This window comes from Furipterus horrens, unplaced genomic scaffold, assembly GCF_987537825.1.
Source record: "Furipterus horrens unplaced genomic scaffold, mFurHor1.1.pri manual_scaffold_6, whole genome shotgun sequence".
Taxonomy (NCBI): domain Eukaryota; kingdom Metazoa; phylum Chordata; class Mammalia; order Chiroptera; family Furipteridae; genus Furipterus; species Furipterus horrens.
This window is the reverse complement of record NW_028327176.1, coordinates 69,697,332-69,713,881: the sequence shown is the minus strand read 5'-3', so window position 1 is coordinate 69,713,881 and position 16,550 is coordinate 69,697,332. Positions and strand designations below refer to the sequence as shown.

Below are 16,550 nucleotides of genomic sequence, written 5' to 3'. Positions count from 1 at the left end.
ATGTACTCTATTCAGCAAGTTAGTGATGCTATTATTTTCCCCAGCAATAAAACAATATAATGGTGATAGTTTCTATTTCACAGTATTTTTCTAATAATAATCAGTACCATTATATAAAAGTGCCTATTTAGAATCTCCTTATTTGTGCTTGGAAAATTCTGTATGTCAATATTATGTTACAGATGTCATCACACTAAAATTTATATTTTATATAGTGTATAACACGACCACAATTTCTGAACCAGAAAAAAAGTTAACTTCAAGTTTTGGAATGGTATATAGTTAAAGAGACTTTGTTCCACTTTTATTTTTAATAATAAGAAACTGGAAACAACTTAAATGCGCAATGACAGGAAACTGGTTCAAAAAAATATCACAGAACCATAATTTAAGTCATAAAATAGAATTGTGAGCAACCATTAAAAATACTGTACAAGTATTTAACAATATGAAAACTAACTGTATATCCACCTTCTGTTACCCCATGTCTTCCTAGAGAAACCCAAGTTTTCTCTCTTCAGTCTTTCACCTCTTCACTCATCCTCACTTGGTCTAACCCTGCTTCCTATTTTATTGAGAAAACTACATGAATCAAAACAGACTTCTGCAATTTCCTATCATAACATTTACCCAGCAGCAAGAGCTGTGCCATCTACCTCCTCTCCCATTCCAACAGTTGAACAGCTGGATGAAGACAACCCCTGCACTTAATACAGTAGATTCTGTCCCTACGAGGGCACTGTCAATTAAAGAAGCTGCATGTCACCATAATGATACAAGGTGCTTTAAATGAGGAATCCAGTAAATCACTCCAAATCACCAGTCTTGAACAGTCCTGAACATATGCATAAGCATTCTTCATCTATAAAAAGCAATAGAAGAAAACAGAAAAAATAATCTCAGCTGGTGAAAATTAGCAACATAGCCACCCTGTTTCCTTCCCCTGAAAAACATGCAGCAGAAGAAAACTGTAACACAAAAACCCAAACTGAATTAAATATACCTGTTTGGGAATCTGAAAAAGCAACTTGAATTAAAATTCAAAAACTAAGGGCACAACTGAACAAAAAATTAGAAGTAATGAAACAAGAGTTGACTGACCTCAGAAATAATACAAGAAAAATATATTTTAAAAATGAGGACTGTATTATAAGAAAGATTTGAATGGTAACTTAATAAGGGTTAGTGGACTAAAGTGGAAAAGAATAAAAAAATGAGTTGAAGAAAGTAATATTTATTCATGAAAGAAAAAAACATTATGGAGAGAAAACAGGTATATACAATATACATATTAACCATAATATAAAATGACAGAAACTAACACAAATGTTTAGTCATTTAAATAAATATGAATGGATTAATTCACTTATCAAAATAAGAAAGGAATTTTTGGTTTGGCTCATAAGCAGAACCCAACTATATGCTCCATATAAGAAATCAACCTAAAACTTAATCAGAAAAGTTAAAAATAATGTGATGGGCAAATGAATATTAAAAGCAAGTGCACGGGTCAAATATATGGTGATAGAAGAGGTGGTAAACGCGCAATGCAATATACTGATAAGGTATTACAGAATTATATACCTGAAACCTATATAATTTATGAACCAATGTCACCCCAATAAATTTAATTTAAAATAATAAATAAAAGTACTAGAAATTAACAAAAAAATAAAGGTTTCTGTAAAAAAAACCCAAAAAAACAGCAAATGCAAACAAATTTCCAGTTGCAATGCAGAATCTGAAACCACAGCAAGAAACTTTCTGTGTTATATGAAAATCCATGAGTCCATATTGCACACTGGGTGAATGTTTTACCCATGCATACTATTGTAATGTCATGCATTGTTTATTTGGAAAATGTTAGCTTAATAATTTATGCAGGTATTTCAAATGTTCTATTATACAGTATTTTAAAAACAACATTCTTTAACATCACCAACCAACCTCACCAAAAAAAAAAAAAAAAATTGTTACACACAGGAAAGCTTCCAAGCTCACAAAGGCAAATAAAATGTTCCAAAATTGTCCTTATGCTCAAAAGCCAGAATTTTATAATTGAAAACAAATATTTTCAGTTGTTTTCCTTGAAGTGACAGAGCCACTCCATTCACTTGTGGAAAACTGCCTGTCAACCCTGCACATCTGAAAAAAAACAGTTGGCCCCACAGTTGTTCTTTTAAGTAAAGAGTATTTATTTAAAAAAAAAAAAAGGCAGCTAATTCAGCTTTAACTGAGATTCACAAGTGCTCTTCCTTAGAATGCCACTTAAATGTGTAGAAATACTTGATACATCTTCCTATTTTGCTAGACGTAATACTGAAAGATGGGCACTCAAGAATTGAGGTTTAATAGCATGAATAATTTTTACTGATTCTTTAAGGAATTCTTAAATGAAATTGGTGCCTGATGCAGATGTTTTCAGAGGAGAACTCCCTTCAGCTTTGAGAAACTTAGTCCCACTGGACTCTTCTAGTGGAAATGCCTCTACTGTTTGTCCATTAAGTATGATGCTGACTTTCTTATTAAGTATATTATATAATGTTAAAAAACATCCATCGATTACCTCATACGTAGGAGACTTAAAGATTCCACAAAAAAACTTAAACAAATTTAGCGAAGTAGTAGAATACACAGTGAACAAACAAAAATCTGTTACATTTCTACACACTAACAATGAACAACCTGAAAAGGAAATTAAGAAAATAATTCCATTTACTATATTGTAAAAGAATTCACATACTTCAGAATTAACTTAGCCAAGAAAGAGAAAGGCTATATAATGAAAACTCTGAGATCCAAGATGGTGGAAGCGTAAGTGGAAGCTACACTAATCTCCTCCCAGGACTAATCTGGAATTACAACTTAACTGTGGAGAAATCATCTGGAATATCCAACTGAACAGTAGCTAGAGAGAAGCCTTATAACCACAAAGAGACAGAAAAGGCCGCTTCATCACAATGTGACCGGTAGGAAGTGTGGAGACACAGAAGGGTTGGCTGGGCTCCCACAGGCAGCAGAAGGACTGAGAAACAGCTCAGCAGCCTGGGGTTCCCCCGGAGAAGGGCGGGGTCTAAACCCCAGCTGTGCTCCCTAGACTACAGCAACAGAGCAGAAGGTAAGATAGCATCCAGCTTTAAAAAGTGAAAATCAACAGCATTATTTTTTTTGCTGGCCTGAAAGAAATAACTGGAGACAAAGAGCTCTTAAAGGGATCACATACGAAAATATATTGGCACCCACCTACCCTGAGCTCAGGCAGAGGGGGTGCAGAGAGGACTAGAGACAATTAAGGAGATTTTGGGGCGGTGGCTTTGAGGAGAGAACTGAGGGAGCAGTCTACCGGGTCCCAATGCTGACTCACTTCCCATACTACAGGCAGACCACTCCCCTCCAAGTGGCATCATCTTGAGGGGAAGCAATAGCTCCGACCACAGGAATTAATCTGCCCCACCCTCTGTGCTTAAGCCTGATGGCCGATCACAGATTGAATAGACTAACAACTAAAGAAGACAGACAAAGGCAGTAGATCTCTGGTAGTCTCCAACAGGCCCAGACTGGGACACGAACCAATGCCACCAAGGGCAGATCCAGGAAGTGTAGATCAATATAAGATGCAGAAACAAACAAGAGTCACAAAAAAATGAGGAGACAAACAACCCCCCATCGAAGGAAAGGAGGAATCCCCAGAAAGAGTGCTAAATGAAACAGAGGAAAACAAACTACCAGACACGGAATTCAAAATATGGATTATAGGGAAGCTCAATGAGGTCAGCGAGCTCAAAGAAAATTACAGAGGACTCCAGGAAACTACAAGAAACTTACTGAGAATTACAACAGCATTAAAAAGGACACAGAAGCTATCAATAAGAGCCAGAAGGAAATGAAGAATACAATTTCTGAATTGAAGAACACAGTAGATGGAATTAAAAGCAGGCTAGAGGAAGCAGAAGATTGGATCAGTGAGCTGGAGGACAACATAGAAAAAAACTCCCAGACAGTGCAACAAAATGAAAAAAGACCGAAAAAGAATGAAGAGGTTTTAAGAGAGCTGCAGGACAACATGAAACGTAATAATATCCCTACCACAGGAATACTAGAATGAGAAGAAGAGAAGCAAGGGATATAAAACTTTTCTAAAAAAGTAATGATAGAAAACGTCCCTAAACTTGATGAGAGAAAAAGTCACGCAAGTCCAGGAAGCACAGAGGGTCCCAATGAAGATGAACTCAAACATGCCCACTCCAAGACACATCATAATTAAAATGGCAAAACTCAGAGACAAAGAGAGAATCCTAAAGGCAGCAAGAGAGAAACGGCTAACAACATAAAAGGGAGCTCCAATAAGGCTATCATCAGATTTCTCAACAGAAACACTACAAGCCAGAAAGGAATGGCAAAAAATATTCCAAGCAATGAAAAACAAAGGCCTACAACCAAGACTACTCTACCCAGCAAGGCTCTCATTCAAAATAGAAGGTGAAATAAGGAGTTTTCCAGACAAAAGAAGGCTAAAAGAATACATCTCCACCAAACCAGCACTGCAAGAGATGCTAAAGGGCCTGTTGTAAGAAGATGAGGAAACAAAGAGAAACAGAGAGGAACACAGGTACAAAGGGGAAAAATGACAATGAATAAGTACCTATGAATAATAACCTTAAATGGAAATGGATTAAACATACTTATCAAAAGACATAGGGTAGCTGAATGGATTAGAAAGCATGACCCACAAATATACTGTTTACAAGAGACCCACCTGAGAGAAAAGATCTACACAGACTGAAAGTGAAGGGATGGAAAAAAAGCTGGGGTAGCAATACTTAAATCAGACAAAATAGATTTCACAGCAAAGGCCATAAAAAGAGACAAAGAAGGATATTTCATAATACTTAAGGGAAAAATCCATCAAGAAGATATAATCCTTGTAAACATATATGCACCCAACATAGGAGCACCCAGATATATAAGGAAAATCTTGGAGCACTACAAGAAGGATATCGACAGTAACATACTCATAGTGGGAGCCTTTAACACCCCATTGTCAACAATGGACAGATCTTCCAAGCAAAGAACACCAAGGATATTGTGGCACTGAACAACACTCTAGATCAAATGGACTTAATTGATATATACAGAACCTTTCACCCCAAAGAAGCAAAATATACATTCTTTCCAAATGCACATGGAACATTTTCAAAGATAAGAGCACAGGGTAGGACACAAAATAAGCCTCAAAAAATTCAAGAAAATTGAAATTATATCAAGCATCTTCTCAGATCACAATGCCTTGAAACTGGAAATAAACCTCAAGAAAAAAAACTCAAAAACATTCTAACTCATGGAGACTAAATAACATGCTATTCAATAATGAATGGGTTAACAATGATATCACGGAAAAAAATCAGAAAGTTTCTGGAAACAAATAATAATGAACACATCACAACCCAAAACCTATGGTATACAGTGAAAGCAGTCCTGAGAGGAAAGTTCATAGCAATACAGGCCTACCTAAAAAGGATAAAAGAATCTCAAATAAAAAATCTAACGCAACATATATAAGAACTAGAGGAACAACAACAAAACCCAGAGCTAGTAGAAGGAATGAAATCATCCAGATCAGAGCACAATTAAATCACATAGAGATTAAGCAAACAATTCAAAAGATTAATAAAACAGGAGCTGGTTCTTTGAAAAGATAAACAAAATTGACAAGCCTTTAACCAGGCTGATCAAGAAAAAAAGAGGACCCAAATAAACAAAATCAGAAACAAAAGAGGAGAAATCACAACCAGTACCACAAAAATAAAAAGGATTCTAAGAAACTACTACGAACAACTGTATCACAAGAAATCCGATAACCTAGATTAAATGGACAAGTTTCTGGAAATATATAATCTTCAAAAACTGAATCAAGAAGAAGCGGAAAGCCTGAACAGACTGATAACAACTAGTGAAATTGAAGCAGTAATCAAAAAACTCCTGGCACACAAAAGCCCTGGACCAGATGGCTTCACAGGTGAGTTTTACAAAACATTTTGGAAAGAACTAGTTCCTATCCTTCTCAAACTATTCCAAAAAATCCAAGAAGACAAAAGACTCCCAAACTCTTTCAATGAAGCCAGTATTACCCTAATTCCAATACCAGGTTAAGACAAAACAAAGAAAGAAAACTACAGGCCAATATTGCTGATGAACATAGATGCTAAAATCCTCTACAAAATATTGGCAAACAGGATCCAGCAACACATTAAAAAGATCATACACCATGATCAAGTGGGATTCATCCCAGGGATTCAAAGATGGCATAATATTTGCAAATCAATAAATGTAATACACCACACATAAACAAAATGAAAGACAAAAATAACATGATCGTATCAATAGATACTGAAAGAGCATTTAATAAAGTACAACATCCATTTATGGTGAAAACACTCAGCAAAATGGGAAGAGAGGGAGCATATCTCAACATAATAAAGGCCATATATGAGAAACCTGAAGCCAACATCATACTTAATGGGCAACAACTGAAAGCATTCCCCCTAACACCAGGAATAAGACTAGGATGTCCACTCTCTCCACTCCTATTCAACATAGTCTTGGAAGTTCTAGCCATAGCAATCAGATAAGAAAAAGAAAATAAAAGGCATCCAAATTGGAAAAGAGGAAGTAAAAGTGTCATTATTTGCAGATGACATGATAGTGTACACAGAAAACCCTGTAGACTCCATGAAAAAAATATTCAGCCTAATAAGTGAATTTGGCAAAATAGCAGGGTACAAAGTCAATATTCAGAAATCGAAGGCGGTTCTGTACATTAATAATAAAATATAAGAGACAGAAACTAGAAAAAACATCCCATTCACTATAGCGACAGGAAAAATATGGTACCTAAGAATAAACTTAACTAAAAAGGTAAAAGACCTCTACTCAGAAAACTACATAACAATGAAGAAAGAAATTAAGGAAGATGCAAATAAATGGAAGCATATACCATGTTCGTGGATGGGAAGAATAAACACCATTAAAATGTCCATACTACCCAAAGCAATTTATAGATCTAATGCAATCTCTATTAAAATACCAGTGACATATTTCAAAGACCTAGAACAAATACTTCAAAAATTTATATGGAACCAAAAACGACCCCAAATAGCCACAGCAATCTTGAGGAAGACCACAGTAGGAGGAATCACAATACCTGATATAAAACTATACTACAGGGCCACTTTATTCAAAATGGTCTGGTACTGGAATAAGAACAGACATATAGATCAATGGAACAGAACAGAGCGCCCAGAAATAAACCCAGGTCTATATGGTCAACTAATATTTGACAAAAGGGGGAGGAACATAAAATGGAGTGAAAAGAGCCTCTTCAACAAATGGTGTTGGGAGAACTGGACAGCGACATGCAAAAAAATGAAACTAGACCAACAATTTGCACCATACACCAGAATAAACTCAAGATGGATCAAAGACTTAAATGTAAGCTGTGACACCATAAAAGTCCTAGAGGAAAGCAGGCAGGAAAATTTCAGATATCCCACGTAGCAATATTTTCACCAATATATCTTGTAAGGCAAGGGAAATAAAGGAAAGAATAAACAAATGGGACTACATCAAACTAAAAAGCTTCTGCTCAGCAAAAGAAAACATCAGCAAGATGAAAAGGGAACCAGTCATATGGGAAAACATATTTGCCGATAATACCTCAGACAAGGGATTGATTTCCAAAATATATAAAGAACTTATACGACTCAACACCAAGAAGACAGACAACCCAATTAAAAAATGGGCAAAGGACCTGAACAAACACTTCTCCAAAGAGGACATACAGAGGGTCATAGGCATATGAAAGAATGCTCAACATCACTAGCCATCAGAGAGATGCAAATAAAAACCACAATGAGATACCACTTCACGCCGGTCAGAATGGTCATCACCAACAAATCAACAAACAACAAGTGCTGGAGAGGATGTGGAGAAAAGGGAACCCTTGTGCACTGTTGACGAGAATGCAGACTGGTGTAGCCACTACAGAAAACAGTATGGTATTTCCTCGAAAAACTAAAAATGGAGTTGCCTTTTTATCCGCAATTCCATTGCTAGGTTTATACCCGAAGTATCCTGAAACACCAATTCAAAAGAATCTATGCACCCCTATGTTTCATAGCACTATTCACAATAGCTGAGTGCTGGAAACAACCTAAGTGCCCATCTGTAGATGAATGGATCAAAAAACTCTGGTACATTTACACAATGGAGTACTATGTAGCAGGAAGAAAGAAGGAACTCCTATCATTTCCAACAACATAGATGGAACTAGAGAATTATGCTTAGCGAAATAAGCCAGGCAATGAAAGACAAATACCACATGACATCATCTAATATAGGAAACTAATGAACAACACAAATGAGCAAATTTGAACCAGAGACATGTAAACAAGGAGCAGACTAACAGTGACAATGGGCGAGGGTGGATGGAGAGAAGGGGTCTAAGAAGAGGAAGGGTCTAGTCACAGAACATGTATAAATGACGTGGACAACGGGATGGGGACTGACTGTGGGAGAAGGGATGGGCAGGGTGGGGGGAAGCAGTGGGGTAAAGAGTGGGACAACTGTAATAGAAAAACAATAAAAAAAGAAAGAAAACTACAGAACAATGCTGAAGGAAATTAAAGAGGACAGAAATAAATGGAAAGACATCCCTTGTTTATGAATTAAAAGATTTAATACTGTTAAGATGTCAATACTACACAAAATGACCTACAGATTCAATGTAGTCCCTATCAAAATAACAATGACTTTTTTTTTTTTTTTTTTTTCAGAAAGAAACCTACCCTAAAATTCATATGAAATCTCAAGCGGCCCCAATTAGCCACAACAAAGTTGAAAAAGAACAAAGACCAATGGAATGTAATACAAAGTCCAGAAATAAAACACTCACATATTTAGTCAAATGATTTTCAACAAGGAGCCAAGATCATTTAATGGGGAAAGGACAGTCTTTTCAACAAATGGTGCTGGGAAAACTGGATATCCACATTCAAAGGAATGAAGTTGGACCCTTACCTCACACTATATACAAAATTAACACAAAATGCATCAAAGATCTCAACATAAGAGCTAGAGCTATGTAACTCTTATAAGAAAACATAGGCTAATGGGGAGTGGTGGTTAGGGAGTGAAGGGATAGAGCAATAAAGAAAAAGTGCTCACAGACATGAACAACAGTGTGGTTGGTGACTGCAGGGAGGAGGAGTAAGGGATAAGAAATAAACGGTACGAGAAAAAACATTTCCAGAAGGAAACAAAACACAAAACATAGGATAAAAGCTTCATAACACTGGATTTGAGAGTGATTTCTTGAATATGACACCAAAGGTACAGAAAGTAAAAATAAACATATTGGACTTCATAAATATTTAAAAATCTTGTGCACCAAAGGACACTATCAACAGAGTAAAAAGGCAACCCACAGAATTGGAGAAAATACTTGCAAGTGACATCCTATGAGATTAATATCCAGAATATATAGAAAACTCCTAAGACTTAAAACACACAAAAAAATCCCAATTCAAAAATGGGCAATAGACATTTCCTCAAAGAAGATATTAAAATCACCAATAGGTACATGAAAAGATGTTCAACATGACTAATAATTAAGGAAATACAAATCAAAACTAGGAGATACCACCTCACACACACACAGTGTTGGTGAGGCCATGCACTGTTGGTGGGCATGTACATTGGTATTGCCACTGCCAAAAACAGTATGGTGATTCCTCAAAAAATTAGAGGAGAGATCCAAGATAGTGGAGGAGTAAGTGGAAGCTACACCAACATTCTCGCAGGACCAATCTGTAATTACAGATAAACTGTAGAGAAATCATCCTGAATAAACAACTGAACACTAGCTGGAGAGACACCTTATAACCAAGGACAGAGAGAAGAAAGCACTTCACCACAATGAGACTGGTAGGGAGTGTGAAAAAGGCAAAAGGGCTGGCTGGGCTCCTATGTGTAGCAGCTGAAGTTCTGGAAGATATTTCAGTGGCTGTAGGGTTCCCCCTGAGAAGTGTGTAGTCTAAACCCCAAGCTGGGCTCCCCAGCCTACAGAACCAGAGCTAGAAAGGATCCCAGATAACATACAGCTTTGCAAAGCCGCAGGCCTTCTATTTGCCGGGCAGAGATGGCTGGAGACACAGAGAGCCTCTAAAAGGGCCAATGCACAAAATTTTATTTGCAGCCACTTAACCTGAGCTCCAACAGGAGGAGGACAGAGTGGACAAGAGACACTTGAGGAGTGTGGGGTTGGTGGCTCTGGGGAGAGAACTGAAGGAACAGCTGCCAGGATCCCTGTGCTGAGTCATTCCCCACAGTGCAAAAATGCTCTTTCTCAGGCAGAGCACTCCTTTCCAAGTGGCATCAGCCTGAGGAGAAGCAATAGCCCACCCACCCACAGGTACTACTCTGCCCCACCCTGTGCAGCATAAGCGGGGCTGCTGATAACAGCTTGATTAGTTTAACAACTAAGGTGGAAAATACAAGCAGCAGCCAAAATGGGAAGACAAAGATACAGATCCCAAATGAAAGAATTCCCCAGAAGAACTAGATGAAATGGAGGCAAGCAACTTATCAGATAGAGTTTAGAGTTATAATTACAAGGATACTCAACAGCATGAAAAAAGACATAGAAACCATTAAAAGAAAGACCTGTCAGAAATTAAGAGTGCAATATCTGAAATAAATAATACATTGGAAAGAATAAACAGTAGGTCAGATGAAGCAGAGAATCAAATCAGTGATTTGGAAGACAAGGTAGAAAAAACTCCCAGGCTGAGCAGCAAGGAGAAAAAAACATTTTTTTAATGAGGAGAAGTTAAGAAACACTGTGGACAACATGAAGCGTCACAACATCTGCATCATGGGAATACCAGAAGAAGAGAGTGAGCAAGGGATTGAGAATTTATTTGAAGAAATAATGACCAAAAATTTCCCTAATCTGGTGAAGGAAAAAGACGCACAAGTTCAGGAAGCTCAGAGTTCCAAACAAGTTGGACCCAAAGAGGCCCACACTGAGACACATCATAGTTAAAATGACAAGATTAAAGACAAGGAGAGAATCCTAAAAGCCACAAGAGAAAAACAGGTAGTTACATACAAGGGAGCACCAAATAGACTGTCTTCTAATTACTCAACAAAACATTTTAGACCAGAAGAGAGTGGCGTGAAATATTCAAGGTGATGAAAAGCAAGGACCCACAAGCATGGCTGCTTTACCCAGCAAGGCTATCACTTAAAATTGAAGGAGAAATAAGGAGCTTCCCAGATAAGAAAAGGCTAACGGAGTTACTTAACAACAAACCAGTACTGCAACAAAAAGGACTTGCTTTAAGAGGAAGAAGGAAAAAACAGAAAAAAGAAACAGAGGAAAACAGTCTAACAATAAAATAGCACTGAATATGTATCTATCAATAATCACCTTAAACATAAATGGCTTAAATGCTACAACCAAAAGACATAGGGTAGCTGAAAAGATAAGAAAACAAGACCATATATATGCTGCTTCCACTAGACTCACTTCAGATTGAAAGATACACACAGACTAAAAGTAAACGGATGGAAAAGATATTTCATACAAATGACAAGAAAAAAAGCTGGGGTAGCAATACTTATATCCAACAAAATACTTTAAAACCAAGGCTATAGTTAGAGACAAAGAAGGACACTATATAATGATAAAGGGAACAATCCAATAGGACATAACCCTAGTAAACATTTACGCACCCAACACAGGAACACCTAAATATGTAAAGCCAATCTTGATGTACATAAGAGGGGAGGATCAACAGAAATACAGTCCTAGTCTGGGATTTTAATACCCCATTGACTTCAATAGATAGATCTTCCAGATAGAAAATCAACAAGGAGACAGCAGCCTTAAATGACACACTAGATCAAATGGATTTAATTGAAGTCTTCAGAGCATTTCATCCCAAAGCAGCAGAATATACATACTTTTCAAGTGCACATGCAATGTTTTCTAGGATAGACCACATGTTAGGACACAAAACAAGTCTCAATAAATTTAAGACTGAAATCATATTAAGCATCTTCTCTGACCACAATGCTATGAAACTAGAAATCAACCACAAGAACACTGAAAAACATGTGAAGACATAGAAGCTAAGTAACATGTTATTAAACAATGAATGGGTCAACAATGAGATCAAGGAAGAAATCAAAAGATACCTTGAAACAAGTGAAAATAAAGACACACAACCCAAAATCTATGGGACACTGGGAAAGCAATCCTAAGTGGGAAATTCATAGCATTACAGGACTGTCTCAAAAGACAAGAAAAAGCTGAAGTAAACAATCTACACTTAAAAGAATTTGAAAAAGGAAAACAAACAAAGCCAAAGTGAGTAAAAGGAAGGGAACAATAAAGAACAGAAATGATCAAAGTAAGAGTTAATAAAAAAAAGGATACAAAAGATCAATGAATCCAAGAGCTGATTTTCTGAAAAGAAAGATTGGCAGACTTTTAACCAGACTCATTAAGAAAAAAAAAGAGAAAGGACCCAAATAAATAAAATCAGAAATGAAAGAGGAGAAATAACAACAAACATCAAAAAAATAAAAATGATTATAACAAAATATCATGAATAACTATATGCCAACAAACTGGACAACCTGGATGAAATGGAAAAAATTCCTAGAAACATACAACCTTCCAAAACTAAATCAGGAAAGAATCAGAGAATCTGAACGGATAGATTTCACCCAGTGAATTGAAACAGTAATCAAAAAACTCCTAACAAACCAAAGCCCTGGACGAGATGGCTTCACAGGCGAATTTTACAAAACATTCTGAGAAGAACTTACACCTCTCCTTCTCAAATTATTTCATAAAATTCAAGAGGAGGGAAGACTCCTAAACTTATTTTATGCGGCCAGCATTATCCTAATCCAAAACCAGATAAAAGACACTACAAAGAAAGAAAATTACAGGCCAATATCCCTGATGAACAGAGATGCTAAAATCCTCAACAAAATATAAGCAAACCAAATACAGCAATGCATCAAAAAGATATTATACGATGATCAAGTGGGATTTATTCCAGGAATGCAAGATTGGTACAACATTCACAAGTCAATAAATGTGATACCACATAAACAAAATGAAGGAGAAAAGCCACATGATTATATCAATAGATGCAGGAAAAACATTTGATAAAATCCCGCACCATTTATGGTAAAAACTCTCAGTAAAGTGGGAATAGAGGAAACATACCTAAACACAATAAAGGCCATATATGACAAACCTACTGTCAGCATCATACTCAACAGGCAGAAACTATAAGCGTTCTCCTTCAGATCGGGAACAAGACAGGGATGTCTGCTTTCACCTCTTTTATTCATCATAGTTCTGGAAGTCCTACCTACAGACATCAGACAAGAAGAAAAAATAAAAGGTATCCAAATTGGAAAGGAAGAAGTAAAACTCTCTTTATTTGCAGATGACATGATATTGTAGAGAACCCCCAAAATTCCACAAAGAAACTACTAGAACTGATAAATGAATTAAGCAAAGTAGCAGGATACAAAATTAATATACATAAATAAGTTGCATTTTTACATACCAATAAGGAACTAACAGAAAGGGAAATTAAGAAAACTAAAACAATCTTATTCACAATTGCTTCAAAAAGAATAAAATACCTAGGAATAAACCTAACCAAGGATGTAAAAGACCTGTATTCAGAAAGTTATAAAACACTGAAGAAAGAAACTGAAGAAGATACAAATAAGTGGAAGGACATACTATGTTCATGGATAAGAAGAATTAATAGTATTAAAATGTCCATACTACCCAAAGCAATCTATCAATTCAATGCAATTCCTATTAAGATTTCAGTGACATATTTCACAGAACTAGAACAAATATTCCAAAAATTTATATGGAAACACAAAAGGCCCTGCATAGCAACAATGATCCTGAGAAAGAAGAACAAAGTTGGAGGAATCATGCTACCTAATATCAAACTATATGATAAGGCCATAGTATTCAAAACAGCATGGTACTGGCATAAAACAGACACAAGATCAATGGAATAGAAGTGAGTCCAGAAATAAACCCACACCTTTGTCAATTAATATTGGACAGAGGAAGCAAGCACATACATTGGGCTAAAGATAGTTTATTCAATAAATGGTGTTGGAAAAATTAGATACGCGCAGAAAAATGAAACTAGACTACTTTCTTAGACCACACATAAGAATAAATTCAAAATGATGAAAGGGTTAAATGTGTCAGACCCCAAACCATAAAAATGCTAGAAGAAAACATAGGGAGCAAAATCTTGGATATTGCTCGTAGCAATTTTTTATCGGATGTATTTCCCCAGGCAAAGGAAACAAAAGAAAAAAATAAAACGAATGGGATTACATTAAACTAAAATGTTTTTGCACAGCAAAGGAAATCATCAACAAAATAAAAAGACAACCTATAGTATGGGAGAACATATTCACCATTACATGTGATAAGGAGTTAATATCCAAAATTTATAAAGCACTTACAAAATTCAACACCAAAAAGCACAGCCAAATTAGAAAATGGGCAAAGGACCTGAAAAGACACTTCTCCAATGAGGACATATAGATGGCCAACAGACATATGAAAAGACATGCAATGTAGTTATCAGAGAAATGCAAATTAAAACCACAATGAGATACCATCTCACACCTGTGAGAATGGCTATCATCAATAAATCAAAAAATAACAAGTGCTAGTGAGGATGTGGAGAAAGGGAGTCCTGTGTGCACTGTTGGTGGGAATGCAGACTGGTGCAACCACTGTGGAAAGCAGTATGGAGATATCTCAAAAAATTAAAAATGGATCTGCCTTTTGACACAGCAATCCCACTTCTGGAGATATATGTGAAGGAAACCAAAACACTAATTTGGAAGAACATAAGCACCCCTATGTTCATTGCAGAGTTACTTATAATCACCAACATATGAAAGCAGCCCAAGTGTCCATCAGTAGATGTGTGGATAAACAACTATGGGATATTTACACAATGGAACACTACTTACTACTCGGATGTAAAAAAGAAGAAAAGTTTACCCTTTGTGACAGTAGGGATGCACCTGGAGAACAGTACGCTAAGTGAAATAAGCCAGTCATAGAAAGACAAATACCACGATTTCAATCATATGTGGAATCTAATGAACAAACTGAACTAACAAGGAAAATGGGGACAGACTTATCATAGACAGACAGCTGATAAAAGCTAGTGGTGGGGGTGGGGCGTTAGAGGGTGGAGGAATTGAGCAAAAAGGAAAAAGAATTCATGGACATGGACAATAGTGTGGTGATTGCTGGGAGGAGGATGTGTATAAGGGGACTAAATAATAATGGAAAAAATACAATAAAGATTTAAAAAATTAAAAAAGAATTGCCATATAATCTAGCAATTCTACTTTTGAGTATATATTCAGAATTGAAAATGGGGTTTCAAAAACATATTTATATACCCATGTCCATAACATTATTCACAATAGTTAAAAAATGAAAGCAACTCAAGTGACCAACAAATAAATGAGTAAAATATAATGTATACATTCCATAAAATTTTATTCAGCTTTACTATTAAATAATTAGTTGTGATTCTTCCATTCTCCTTATATCCACAGCCACACCCTTTTTCATGTAATCTAGCAGTTCCTCCCAGAGAAAGAACACAAAGTAGAGTGTACATAATTCCTACTCCTTGACTTTGGCCAATGGTTTTTAAGTAAATGTGATGAAAAAAGGGCCTCTTGAGCTGCTATGAAGAGAACATGCCCAGCTAGCCCATTGGTCCAGGAGGACAAATGTGGGGCAGAACCATTCCAATCAACCTGCTGTATGAAGTTGAGCCAACCCAGTCAATCCATAGATGCACAAAAAAGAAATTTTTATTTTTACATGGTACGAAGAGTTTGTGGTTGTTTGTTAAAAACCGTTATTGTGGAAAATGTTAAGTGATATAATTTCCAAGGGATTAAAATATAAATGTAAAAAAGTAAAACTTAGAAGACTGTCAAAGTAAGTAATTCTGCTCACTGAGACACCTCAAAAAAAAAAATGAAGAGAGCTCACAAAATGGAAGACCTGCCACATATATCTCACAAAGGATTACATCAGGAATATATAAATCCAATTTATAAAGGACAATCAGCCCAATAGAAACATAAGCGAAAGACATTAGCAGGCATTTCAACAAAGGTGAAACTCAAAACATAAGAAAGGATGCCAAACTTCATGGAAGTAAAGCTTTGAGACACCATTTTTACACCTGGTAAGTTGGTAAAAAATAAATAAATAAATAAAAATAAAGTCTTAATAAAACAAAGATTGGCAAGTGGATTAACAGTTCTTTTACACAGCTGGTGGGAGTACAATTACTTTACAGAAGATTGGTATCATCTTAAATATGAAGGTGATGCAACAAGTCTACTCCCTGGTATGCACCCAGGATAACTCACACATTTAT

The 16,550-nt window shown here is 36.2% G+C and overlaps 1 protein-coding gene across 2 annotated transcripts in view; it reads right to left on the bottom strand.

Annotated features, from left to right (window-relative positions):
* Window positions 1–277: 277 nt before the first annotated feature.
* The window catches only part of ZC3H8 (zinc finger CCCH-type containing 8), a 40,207-nt gene continuing 23,934 nt past the window's right edge, over window positions 278–16,550 (bottom strand). For both annotated transcript variants that reach the window (XM_090281733.1, XM_090281734.1), the window contains one exon: window positions 278–862. The gene's annotated coding sequence lies outside the window, so the exon portion shown is untranslated. The remainder of the gene's footprint in view (window positions 863–16,550) is intronic.